Below are 12,333 nucleotides of genomic sequence, written 5' to 3'. Positions count from 1 at the left end.
AGCTAATTTGTGTATGTCCAAGAAAATGAATCCCTTTAATTGCTTGCAAATGTTTTTGAATTGTTGCGTTATTCCGGAGTGTAATATAGTTTGGTTGCATTATTCAGGAGTGTAATATAGTTTGGTTGCATTATTCAGTAGTGTAATATAGTTTGGTTGCATTATTCAGTAGTGTAATATAGTTTGGTTGCATTATTCCGGAGTGTAATATGGTTTGGTTGCATTATTCCGGAGTGTAATATGGTTTGGTTGCATTATTCAGGAGTGTAATATAGTTTGGTTGCATTATTCCGGAGTGTAATATGGTTTGGTTGCATTATTCAGGAGTGTAATATGGTTTAGTTGCATTATACAGGAGTGTAATATAGTTTGGTTGCATTATTCCGGAGTGTAATATGGTTTGGTTGCATTATTCAGGACTGTAATATGGTTTGGTTGCATTATTCCGGAGTGTAATATGGTTTAGTTGCATTATTCAGGACTGTAGCTAGTAGGCTTGGGCGATATACCGTTTATACCATGTACAAGGGTATTTCAAAATACCAACGGTATGATTTTCAATACCGTTTTTGGGGGAGGGGTGTGGGGGAGGGGGCACGTGCTACGCCACTGCTTCTAACTAAGTTAAGTATAACTGTAAGAAATCTAAGATGTGTCAAATAAATGATATCCAGCCCAGGTCTCCAGCTATGCATTTGGTTTGCTAACTTGCTAGCTAAGTGGCTCAATGTCAAGATCAAGCTTCTTGGTTACAGCGGAGATGTTCATCCCCCTCCTGGATCAAGATGCTTGTTGCCCTAAAAATAAATATTGAAATAGCGCCCCTTGTGTGCGCTTTCGGTAATACCGTATACACCGGTATGGTACAGAAATGGTCTGACGGTATGAAAATCTGGAAACCTAGTATGTTTTAGAGGATAATTTACTTGCATTGTTGAATAGTTCAGTTTGCAGGCTCACTAGCTAGTGGTTACTAGAACACTGATATTTACACTGCATTTTTAGTACCAGAGCAAGAATGTCACATTGTCAGACAACGAAAGGTAAGGCATCGATGTCATGTAAATTGAACATTTTATGTACATATTTCAATTGTTTGTCAGTGTTTGTCACTGCGAATAGCCTCTAAGTTTTCATAGTTTGCTGTGTTTCATTTGAATGTGAACATCAGAGGTACTATAACAGTGTGTCCCTTTAGGGTCTCTGTGGGCCTTGTATAGTCTCTTCCCATTATGAGTCTATGCGCTTGGCCCACCTGTAATTGTAGCATATGTAACCCATACTTACGTCTACTCAGGTCAGATTGAACTCTCTTTGGATTACATTCGATTCTACATTAGAGATTTGCACTGGCCCCTAATGTTTCGCTCAGAATCTCCAGCCCTTTGTTGAAGAGGAGAAGGTAATAGCAGTGCATTTAGGTCCTCTCAAACCAACCAGTCCATTATTCCTCCTATGTAGCAGACTCCATTCACTCTCTAGTCGAAGGTTATCATTTACAGTAGCTTGAAAGACCCAGCTCCTCTCCTCAGGTCTCCCTCTCCATCATCTCTCTCTCTCTCAAACTACCTCTGCCCCCCTCTCTCTCTCTAAACTCCTCTCCTCTCTCTCTCTCTCTCTCTCTCTCTCAAACACCTCTGCCCCTCTCTCTCTCTCTCTCTCTCTCTCTCTCTCTCTCTCTCTCAAACACCTCTGTCCCTCTCTCTCTCTCTCTCTCTCTCTCTCTCTCTCTCTCTCTCTCAAACACCTCTGCCCCCTCTCTCTCTCTCTCACTCTCTCTCTCTCTCTCTCAAACACCTCTCCCCCTCTCTCTCTCTCTCTCTCTCTCTCAAACACTTCTCTCTCTCTCTCTCAAACACCTCTCTCTCTCTCTCTCTCTCTCTCTCAAACACCTCTCTCTCCACCTCTCTCTCTCTCAAACACCTCTCTCTCTCTCTCAAACACCTCTCTCTCTCTCTCTCTCAAACACTTCTCTCTCTCTCTCTCAAACACCTCTCTCTCTCTCTCTCAAACACTTATCTCTCTCTCAAACACCTCTCTCTCTCTCTCTCAAACACCTCTCTCTCTCTCTCTCAAACACCTCTCTCTCTCTCTCTCTCTCTCAAGGGATGTAGGGACCTGTCTCTCTCTCTCTCTCTCAAACACTTCTCTCTCTCTCTCTCTCAAACACCTCTCTCTCTCTCTCTCAGGATAAACACCTCTCTCTCTCTCTCTCAAACACCTCTCTCTCTCTCTCTCAAACACCTCTCTAAACACTTATCTCATTTGGCTCTGTGCTCGGGTCTTTTATTGCGTTGCAGAGATGTGCCCGTTGTACTAGAAGGAGAGCAGAACAGAACAAAGGGTCCTCCAGTGCAGTAAAGTGTGTCTGGACATGTGCCTGTTCAAAAATAAAAAAAGTTGTTCATGGTTAGTAGTCAGTGGTTAGTAGTCAGTGGTTAGTAGTCAGTGGTTAGTAGTCAGTGGTTAGTGGTCAGTGGTTAGTAGTCAGTGGTTAGTAGTCAGTGGTTAGTAGTCAGTGGTTAGTGGTCAGTGGTTAGTAGTAGTCAGTGGTTGGTTAGTAGTTAGTGGTTAGTAGTTAGTAGTTAGTAGTCAGTGGTTAGTAGTCAGTGGTTAGTGGTCAGTGGTTAGTAGTCAGTGGTCAGTGGTTAGTAGTCAGTGGTTAGTAGTCAGTGGTTAGTGGTCAGTGGTTAGTAGTTAGTGGTTAGTGGTCAGTGGTTAGTAGTTAGTGGTTAGTAGTCAGTGGTCAGTGGTTAGTAGTTAGTGGTTAGTAGTTAGTAGTCAGTGGTTAGTAGTTTGTGGTTAGTGGTTAGTGGTTAGTAGTTAGTGGTCAGTGGTTCGTAGTCAGTGGTTAGTGGTTAGTGGTTAGTAGTTAGTGGTTAGTAGTCAGTGGTTAGTAGTTAGTGGTTAGTGGTTAGTAGTTAGTGGTAAGTGGTAAGTGGTTAGTAGTCAGTGGTTAGTGGTTAGTAGTTAGTGGTTAGTAGTTAGTCAGTGGTTAGTGGTTAGTGGTTAGTAGTTAGTAGTCAGTGGTTAGTTAGTCAGTGGTTAGTAGTCAGTGGTTAGTAGTGGTTAGTAGTTAGTGGTTTGGTTAGTAGTCAGTGGTTAGTAGTTTAGTGGTTGGTTAGTAGGTGGTTAGTAGTCAGTGGTTAGTAGTTGGTTAGTGGTTTAGTGGTTAGTCAGTGGTTACTGGTTAGTGGTTAGTTAGTGGTTAGTAGTTAGGTAGTCAGTGGTTAGTGGTCAGTGGTTAGTAGTTAGTGGTTAGTGGTTAGTGGTTAGTAGTCAGTGGTTAGTGGTTAGTGGTTAGTGGTTAGTGGTTAGTGGTTAGTGGTTAGTGGTTAGTAGTCAGTGGTTAGTGGTTAGTGGTTAGTGGTTAGTAGTCAGTGGTTAGTGGTTAGTAGTTAGTGGTCAGTGGTTAGTAGTCAGTGGTTAGTGGTTAGTAGTCAGTGGTTAGTAGTCAGTGGTTAGTAGTTAGTAGTTAGTGGTTAGTGGTTAGTAGTTAGTGGTTAGTGGTTAGTAGTCAGTGGTTAGTAGTCAGTGTTTAGTGGTTAGTGGTTAGTGGTTAGTGGTTAGATGTCAGTGGTTAGCAGTTAGTGGTTCTATAACCATATTACACTCCTGAATAATGCAACCAAACCATATTACACTCCGGAATAATGCAACCAAACCATATTACACTCCTGTATAATGCAACCAAACCATATTACACTCCTGAATAATGCAACCAAACCATATTACACTCTGGAATAATGCAACCAAACTATATTACATTCCTGAATAATGCAACCAAACCATATTACACTCTGGAATAATGCAACCAAACCATATTACACTCCGGAATAATGCAACCAAACTATATTACACTACTGAATAATGCAACCAAACCATATTACACTCAACTATTACACTCTGAATAATGCAACCAAACTATATTACACTCCGAATAATGCAACCAAACTATATTACACTACTGAATAATGCAACCAAACCATATTACACTATATTACACTACTGAATAATGCAACCAAACTATATTACACTACTGAATAATGCAACCAAACTATATTACACTACTGAATAATGCAACCAAACTATATTACACTACTGAATAATGCAACCAAACTATATTACACTACTGAATAATGCAACCAAACCATATTACACTCCGGAATAATGCAACCAAACTATATTACACTACTGAATAATGCAACCAAACTATATTACACTACTGAATTCCACTCCACCCCCAACTCACTCCCTCCCTTCTTTCCCCCTTCCTCACCCACTTCTCCTCACCCCATGCATCATCATTCCAAAATGACCACAACCCTGACCACTGACCACTAACCACTGACCACTAACCACTGACCACTGACCACTAACCACTGACCACTGACCACTAACACCCAACCACTAACCACTGACCACAGACCACTGACCACTAAGCACTGACCACTAACCACTGACCACTGACCACTAACCACTGACCACTAACTACTGACCACTAACACCTGACCACTAACCACTGACCACTGACCACTGACCACTGACCACTGAACCACTGACTGCTTACCACTGACCACTGACCACTGACCACTAACCACTGACCACTAACTACTGACCACTAACCACTGACCACTAACCACTGACCACTAACTACTGACCACTAACTACTGACCACTGACCACCGACCACTGACCACTAACCACTGACCGCTAACCACTGACCACTAACTACTGACCACTAACCACTGACCACTGAACACTGACCACTAACTACTGAACACTAACTACAGACCACTGACCACTAACCACTAACCACTGATCACTGACCACTAATCACTGACCACCGACCACTAACCACTGACCACTGACCTCTAACCACTGACCACCGACCACTAACAACTAACCACTGACCACTGACTACTGACCACTGATCACTGACCACCGACCACTGACCACTGACCACTGACCACTGACCACTGACCACTGACCACTGACCACTAACCACTGACCACTAACCACTGACCACTAACCACTGACCACTAACCACTGACCACTGACCACTGACCACTAACCACTGACCACTAACCACTAACCACTGATCACTGACCACCGACCACCACTAACCACTAACCACTGACCACTGACCACTAACCACTGACCGCTGACCACTGACCACTAACTACTGACCACTAACCACTGACCACTGACCACTGACCACTAACTACTGAACACTAACTACAGACCACTGACCACTAACCACTAACCACTGATCACTGACCACTGACCACTGACCACTGACTAACTGGTTAGTGGTTAGTGGTTAGTAGTTAGTGGTCAGTGGTTAGTAGTCAGTGGTTAGTGGTTAGTAGTCAGTGGTTAGTAGTCAGTGGTTAGTAGTTAGTAGTTAGTGGTTAGTAGTTAGTGGTTAGTGGTTAGTAGTCAGTGGTTAGTGGTTAGTGGTTAGATGTCAGTGGTTAGCAGTTAGTGGTTAGTGGTTAGTAGTTAGTGGTTAGTAGTCAGTGGTTAGTAGTCAGTGGTTAGTAGTTAGTGGTTAGTAGTTAGTGGTTAGTAGTTAGTAGTCAGTGGTTAGTAGTCAGTGGTTAGTGGTTAGTGGTTAGTAGTCAGTGGTTAGTGGTCAGTGGTTAGTAGTCAGTGGTTAGTAGTCAGTGGTTAGTGGTCAGTGGTTAGTAGTCAGTGGTTAGTAGTCAGTGGTTAGTAGTCCGTGGTTAGTGGTTAGTGTTTAGTAGTTAGTGGTCAGTGGTTAGTAGTCAGTGGTTAGTGGTCAGTAGTCAGTGGTTAGTAGTCAGTGGTTAGTGGTCAGTGGTTAGTAGTCAGTGGTTAGTAGTCAGTGGTTAGTGGTCAGTGGTTAGTAGTCAGTGGTTAGTGGTCAGTGGTTAGTAGTCAGTGGTTAGTACTCAGTGGTTAGTGGTCATTGGTCAGTGGTTAGTAGTCAGTGGTTAGTAGTCAGTGGTTAGTGGTCAGTGGTTAGTAGTCAGTGGTTAGTAGTCAGTGGTTAGTGGTTAGTGGTCAGTAGTTAGTGTTCGGTGGTTGGTGGTCAGTGGTCAGTGGTCAGAGGTTAGCAGTCAGTGGTCAGTGGTCAGTTGTCAGTGGTCGGTGGTCAGTGGTTAGTGGTTAGTGGTCAGTGGTCAGTGGTCAGTGGTCAGTGGTCAGTGGTTAGTGGTCAGTGGTTAGTGGTCGGTGGTCAGTGGTCAGTGGTTAGTGGTCAGTGGTTAGCGGTCAGTGGTTGGTTAGTGGTCAGTGGTTAGTGGTCAGTGGTCAGTGGTCTGGTCAGTGATCGTGGTTAGTGGTCAGTGGTCAGTGGTTAGTGGTCAGTGGTCAGTGGTTAGTGTGGTTAGTGGTCAGTGGTTAGTGGTCAGTGGTTAGGTCAGTGGTCAGTGGTTAGTGGTCAGTGGTCAGTGGTCAGTGGTCAGTGGTCAGTATTGGTCAGTGGTCAGTGGTTAGTGGTCAGTGGTCAGTGGTCAGGTGGTTAGTGGTCAGTGGTTAGTGGTCAGTGGTCAGTGGTCATTGGTCAGTGGTTAGTGGTCAGTGGTCGGTGGTCAGTGATCAGTGGTCAGTAGTCAGTGGTCAGTGGTTAGTTGTTAGTGGTCGGTGGTCAGTGGTTAGAGGTCAGTGGTCAGTGGTTAGTGGTCGGTGGTCAGTGATTAGTGGTCAGTGATGGTCAGTGGTTAGTAGTGGTTAGTGGTCAGTGGTCTGTGGTCAGTGGTTAGTGGTTCAGTAGTTAGTGGTCAGTGGTTAGTGGTCAGTGGTTAGTGGTCAGTGGTCAGTGGTCAGTGGTTAGTGGTGGTCAGTGGTTAGTGGTCAGTGGTCGTGTGGTCAGTGGTCAGTGGTTAGTGGTCAGTGGTCTAGTGGTCAGTGGTTAGTGGTCAGTAGTGGTCAGTGGTCAGTGGTTAGTGGTCAGTGGTCAGTGGTTAGCAGTCAGTGGTTGGTGGTCAGTGGTCAGTGTGGTCAGTGGTCTGTGGTCAGTGGTTAGTGGTTGGGTGTTAGTGGTCAGTGGTTAGTGGTCAGTGGTCAGTGGTTAGTGGTCAGTGGTTAGTGGTCAGTGGTCAGGGTTGTGGTCATTTTGGAATGATGATGCATGGGGTGAGGAGAAGTGGGTGAGGAAGGGGGAAAGAAGGGAGGGAGTGAGTTGGTGGTGGAGTGGAATAGGGGGAGAGGACTGGTTCAGAGGGTGAGGAGGATGAGGAGAGCTTGTTTAACAGGGTGGAGGGGTGTTTAGGGGAGGGAATGGGGGTGTTTAACAGGGGATGGGGGGGAGGAGAGAGGTAGGGTGTTTAACAGGGGGAGGAGAGAGGTAGGGTGTTTAACAAGGAGGGGAGGGGGTGAGGATGGGAAAGGAGAGAGGTAGGGTGTTTAATAGGGGAGAGAGAGGTAGGGTGTTTAACAGGGGAGGAGGGGGGTGTTTAACAGGGGGAGGAGAGGGTAGGGTGTTTAACAGGGGAGGGAGAGGTAGGGTGTTTAGGGGAGGGGGTAGGGTGAGAGAGAGGTAGGGTGTTTAACAGGGGGGAGGAGGGGTGTTTAACAGGGGAGGAGAGAGGTAGGGTGTTTAACAGGGGAGGAGGGTGTTTAACAGGGGAGGAGAGAGGTAGGGTGTTTAACAGGGGAGGAGAGAGGTAGAACAGGGGAGAGAGAGGTAGGGTGTAACAGGGTATTTTTAACAGGGGAGGAGAGGGTAGGGTGTTTAACAGGGGAGGAGAGAGGTAGGGTGTTTAACAGGGGAGAGAGGTAGGGTGTTTAACAGGGGAGAGGGTGTTTAGAGAGGTAGGGTGTTTAACAGGGGAGAGGAGGGTGTTTAACAGGGGAGGTAGGGTGTTTAACAGGGGAGGTAGGGTGTTTAACAGGGGAGAGAGGTAGGGTGTTTAACAGGGGAGGAGAGGGGGAGAGAGAGGTAGGGTGTTTAACAGGGGAGAGGGTAGGGTGTTTAACAGGGGAGGTAGGGTGTTTAACAGGGGAGGAGAGAGGTAGGGTGTTTAACAGGGGGAGGAGAGAGGTAGGGTGTTTAACAGGGAGGAGAGAGGTAGGGTGTTTAACAGGTAGGGTGTTTAACAGGGGGAGGAGAGGTAGGGTGTTTAACAGGGGGAGGAGAGAGGTAGGGTGTTTAACAGGGGAGGAGAGAGGTAGGGTGTTTAACAGGGGAGGAGAGAGGTAGGGTGTTTAACAGGGGAGGAGAGGGTAGGGTGTTTAACAGGGGGGAGGAGGTAGGGTGTTTAACAGGGGAGGAGAGAGGTAGGGTGTTTAACAGGGTGTTTAAGGGAGAGAGGTAGGGTGTTTAACAGGGGGAGGAGAGAGGTAGGGTGTTTAACAGGGGAGAGAGGTAGGGTGTTTAGGGGGAGGAGAGAGGTAGGGTGTTTAACAGGGGAGAGGTAGGGTGTTTAACAGGGGAGGAGAGAGGTAGGGTGTTTAACAGGGGGAGAGAGGTAGGGTGTTTAACAGGGGGAGGAGAGAGGTAGGGTGTTTAACAGGGGGAGGAGAGAGGTAGGGTGTTTAACAGGGGGAGGAGAGAGGTAGGTTTAGGGTGTTTAACAGGGGAGGGGGAGAGAGGTAGGGTGTTTAACAGGGGAGGAGAGAGGTAGGGTGTTTAACAGGGGGAGGAGAGAGGTAGGGTGTTTAACAGGGGGAGGAGAGAGGTAGGGTGTTTAACAGGGGGAGGAGAGAGGTAGGGTGTTTATATCACGCTGCGCCTTGGTCTCCTCTTTACGACGAACGTGACAGTAACAAATGAATCAGTAAACATTAAACTATTTGTGAAATCATGTAATCTGATGTTAAACCTTTAATGTGAGAGAATTGTATTCCCTTTAAAGTTTAACTAAGACATTGGCCCTGTGAGCACAGACATGATCAGGCGTCATAGAACCACCTTTTCTACTGTTAGGAATAAAAGCCCCTCTTGAGGAAATCCTCTTCAGACCACGCGTACCTCAGTGTAAGCTGAGGTGGCACAGGTTTGAGTACCAAAACTAAGCAAATCCACAGATTGAGCTGTGATTGCGAATAGTTATTGAATACCTAACCATACCACGTGGAGCGTTGGCTACACGTCTGGAAATGGTTCAACGCTGAGACTATCGATCCCCACAGAATAAGAGCAAATCTTAGCTACTAATTACTAGTCTGCAGCTAGAAATGATGTAAACCTGGGATGCGAAGACCGACATCAGCCAAAACATCTATGCTATGAGTACATTTCTGAATGGTACTCTGAAGTATCCATTCTAACCTTGAAAGACTTTGTTCCAGGAAAACAGAAAGAGAGTGAGAGAGAGACTCGGATGAACTCTTCAGCAGACGGACTGCCGATTCCAACAGAGATCACGACGACACATGGGTGTAAATATATATTCATTGCAATTATTCCCCAATGAGTGAGCGTTCATGAGCAAAGGATTAGCATTTCAATTAATATAATTAGCAACTGTGTGTAGTGACTCCTTTTGTCTTTCCCGCCCTTCTCAGTCATATCGGCTAAGCCCACTAGGGAATCTTCCTATCCTTGTTAGTAACATATCTACTGTTTGTTTATGCATTTCTGTGATTATTGAGTTAGTTAGTAAATAAATGATGAAGCCAATTTTTGTATGGATGATTCATAGTAAAGGCTGAGTTCATGCAGATAACCAACAATTTACTATGTTCAGATGAGACTGACGTTATATTCGGAAAATTATAAATTTGTAATCTGAAGATTTTCCGTGGTGCCCCGACTTCCTAGTTATTTACATTTACATGATTAATCAGTTTAATCGCATAATAATAATTACAAATAATTTATTTGATAAAATAAGTCTGGATTTTTAATGATGCCAAAGACACGACAGTGTTTAACAGGGTGAGGAGGGGGAGGTGGGGAGAAAGGAGAGTGGTAGGGTGTTCAACAAGGGGAGGAGGGGGAGGTGGGGAGAAAGGAGAGAGGTAGGGTGTTCAACAAGGGGAAGAGGGGGAAGGTGAGGAGAAAGGAGAGGGGTAGGGTGTTCAACAAGGGGAGGTGGGGAGAAGGAGAGAGGTAGGGTGTTCAACAAGGGGAGTTGGGGAGAAAGGAGAGAGGTAGGGTGTTCAACAAGGGGAGGAGGGGGAGGAGAGAGAGGTAGGGTGTTCAACATGGGGAGGAGGACGGAGGAGAGAGGTAGGGTGTTCAACAAGGGGAGGAGGGGGAGCGGGGGAGAAAGGAGAGAGGTAGGGTGTTCAACAAGGGGAGGAGGTGGGAGGAGAGAGGTAGGGTGTTCAACAAGGGGAGGAGGGGGAGGTGGGGAGAAAGGAGAGAGGTAGGGTGTTCAACAAGGGGAGGAGGACGGAGGAGAGAGGTAGGGTGTTCAACAAGGGGAAGAGGGGGAGGTGAGGAGAAAGGAGAGAGGTAGGGTGTTCAACAAGGGGAGGTGGGGAGAAAGGAGAGAGGTAGGGTGCTCAACAAGGGGAGGAGGGGGAGGTGTGGAGAAAGGAGAGAGGTAGGGTGTTCAACAAGGGGAGGAGGGGGAGGTGGGGAGAAAGGAGAGAGGTAGGGTGTTCAACAAGGGGAAGAGGGGGAGGTGAGGAGAAAGGAGAGAGGTAGGGTGTTCAACAAGGGGAGGTGGGGAGAAAGGAGAGAGGTAGGGTGCTCAACAAGGGATGGAGGGGGAGGTGTGGAGAAAGGAGAGAGGTAGGGTGTTCAACAAGGGGAGGAGGTGGGAGGAGAGAGGTAGGGTGTTCAACAAGGGGAGGAGGGGGAGGTGGGGAGAAAGGAGAGAGGTAGGGTGTTCAACAAGGGGAGGAGGGGGAGGTGGGGAGAAAGGAGAGAGGTAGGGTGTTCAACAAGGGTAAGAGGGGGAGGTGAGGAGAAAGGAGAGAAGTAGGGTGTTCAACAAGGGGAGGTGGGGAGAAAGGAGAGAGGTAGGGTGTTCAACAAGGGGAGGTGAGGAGAAAGGAGAGAGGTAGGGTGTTCAACAAGGGGAGAAGGGGGAAGGAGAGAGGTAGGGTGTTCAACAAGGGGAGGAGGGGGAGGAGAGAGGTAGGGTGTTCAACAAGGGGAGGAGGACAGAGGAGAGAGGTAGGGTGCTCAACAAGGGGAGGAGGGGGAGGTGGGGAGAAAGGAGAGCGGTAGGGTGTTCAAAAAGGTGAGGAGGGGGAGGTGGGGGAAAAGGAGAGAGGTAGGGTATTCAACAAGGGGAGGAGTGGGGAGGAGAGAGGTAGGGTGTTCAACAAGGGGAGGAGGGGGGGTGGGTGGGGAGAAAGGAGAGAGGTAGGGTGTTCAACAAAGGGAGGAGGGGGAGGTGGGGAGAAAGGAGGGAGGTGGGGTGTTCAATAGGGTGAGGGGGAGAGGAGAGAGGTAGGGTGTTTAACAGGGTGAGGGGAGAGGAGAGAGGTAGGGTGTTTAACAGGGTGAGGGGAGAGGAGAGAGGTAGGGTGTTTAACAGGGTGAGGGGGAGAGGAGAGAGGTAGGGTGTTTAACAGGGTGAGGGGGAGAGGAGAGAGGTAGGGTGTTTAACAGGGTGAGGGGGAGAGGAGAGAGGTAGGGTGTTTAACAGGGTGAGGGGAGAGGAGAGAGGTAGGGTGTTTAACAGGGTGAGGGGAGAGGAGAGAGGCAGGGTGTTTAACAGGGTGAGGGGGAGAGGAGAGAGGCAGGGTGTTTAACAGGGTGAGGGGAGAGGAGAGAGGTAGGGTGTTTAACAGGGTGAGGGGGAGAGGAGAGAGGCAGGGTGTTTAACAGGGTGAGGGGAGAGGAGAGAGGTAGGGTGTTTAACAGGGTGAGGGGAGAGGAGAGAGGTAGGGTGTTTAACAGGGTGAGGGGAGAGGAGAGAGGTAGGGTGTTTAACAGGGTGAGGGGGAGAGGAGAGAGGCAGGGTGTTTAACAGGGTGAGGGGGAGAGGGTGAGGAGGGAGAGGAGAGAGGCAGGGTGTTTAACAGGGTGAGGGGAGAGGAGAGAGGCAGGGTGTTTAATAGGGTGAGGGGGAGAGGAGAGAGGTAGGGTGTTTAACAGGGTGAGGGGAGAGGAGAGAGGCAGGGTGTTTAACAGGGTGAGGGGAGAGGAGAGAGGTAGGGTGTTTAACAGGGTGAGGGGGAGAGGAGAGAGGCAGGGTGTTTAACAGGGTGAGGGGGAGAGGAGAGAGGCAGGGTGTTTAACAGGGTGAGGGGGGAGAGGGTGAGGAGGGAGAGGAGAGAGGTAGGGTATTTGAAAACCTTATGAGTATCTAACATAATATCTATATTTTTTCATGTGCTGCTTCTCAATCCCCCACCTCCACCTGTCGCCCTTGTGCATCTGTGGTGGAAGTTGCAGGGCTAGAGGGTGTTTGTCAGACCATGAGGCATCTGGAAAGTCTGTCTTCCCAAGGAAATGTCT

This window comes from Oncorhynchus tshawytscha, linkage group LG21 (assembly GCF_018296145.1).
Source record: "Oncorhynchus tshawytscha isolate Ot180627B linkage group LG21, Otsh_v2.0, whole genome shotgun sequence".
Classification (NCBI taxonomy): domain Eukaryota; kingdom Metazoa; phylum Chordata; class Actinopteri; order Salmoniformes; family Salmonidae; genus Oncorhynchus; species Oncorhynchus tshawytscha.
This window is presented reverse-complemented; position numbering follows the sequence as displayed.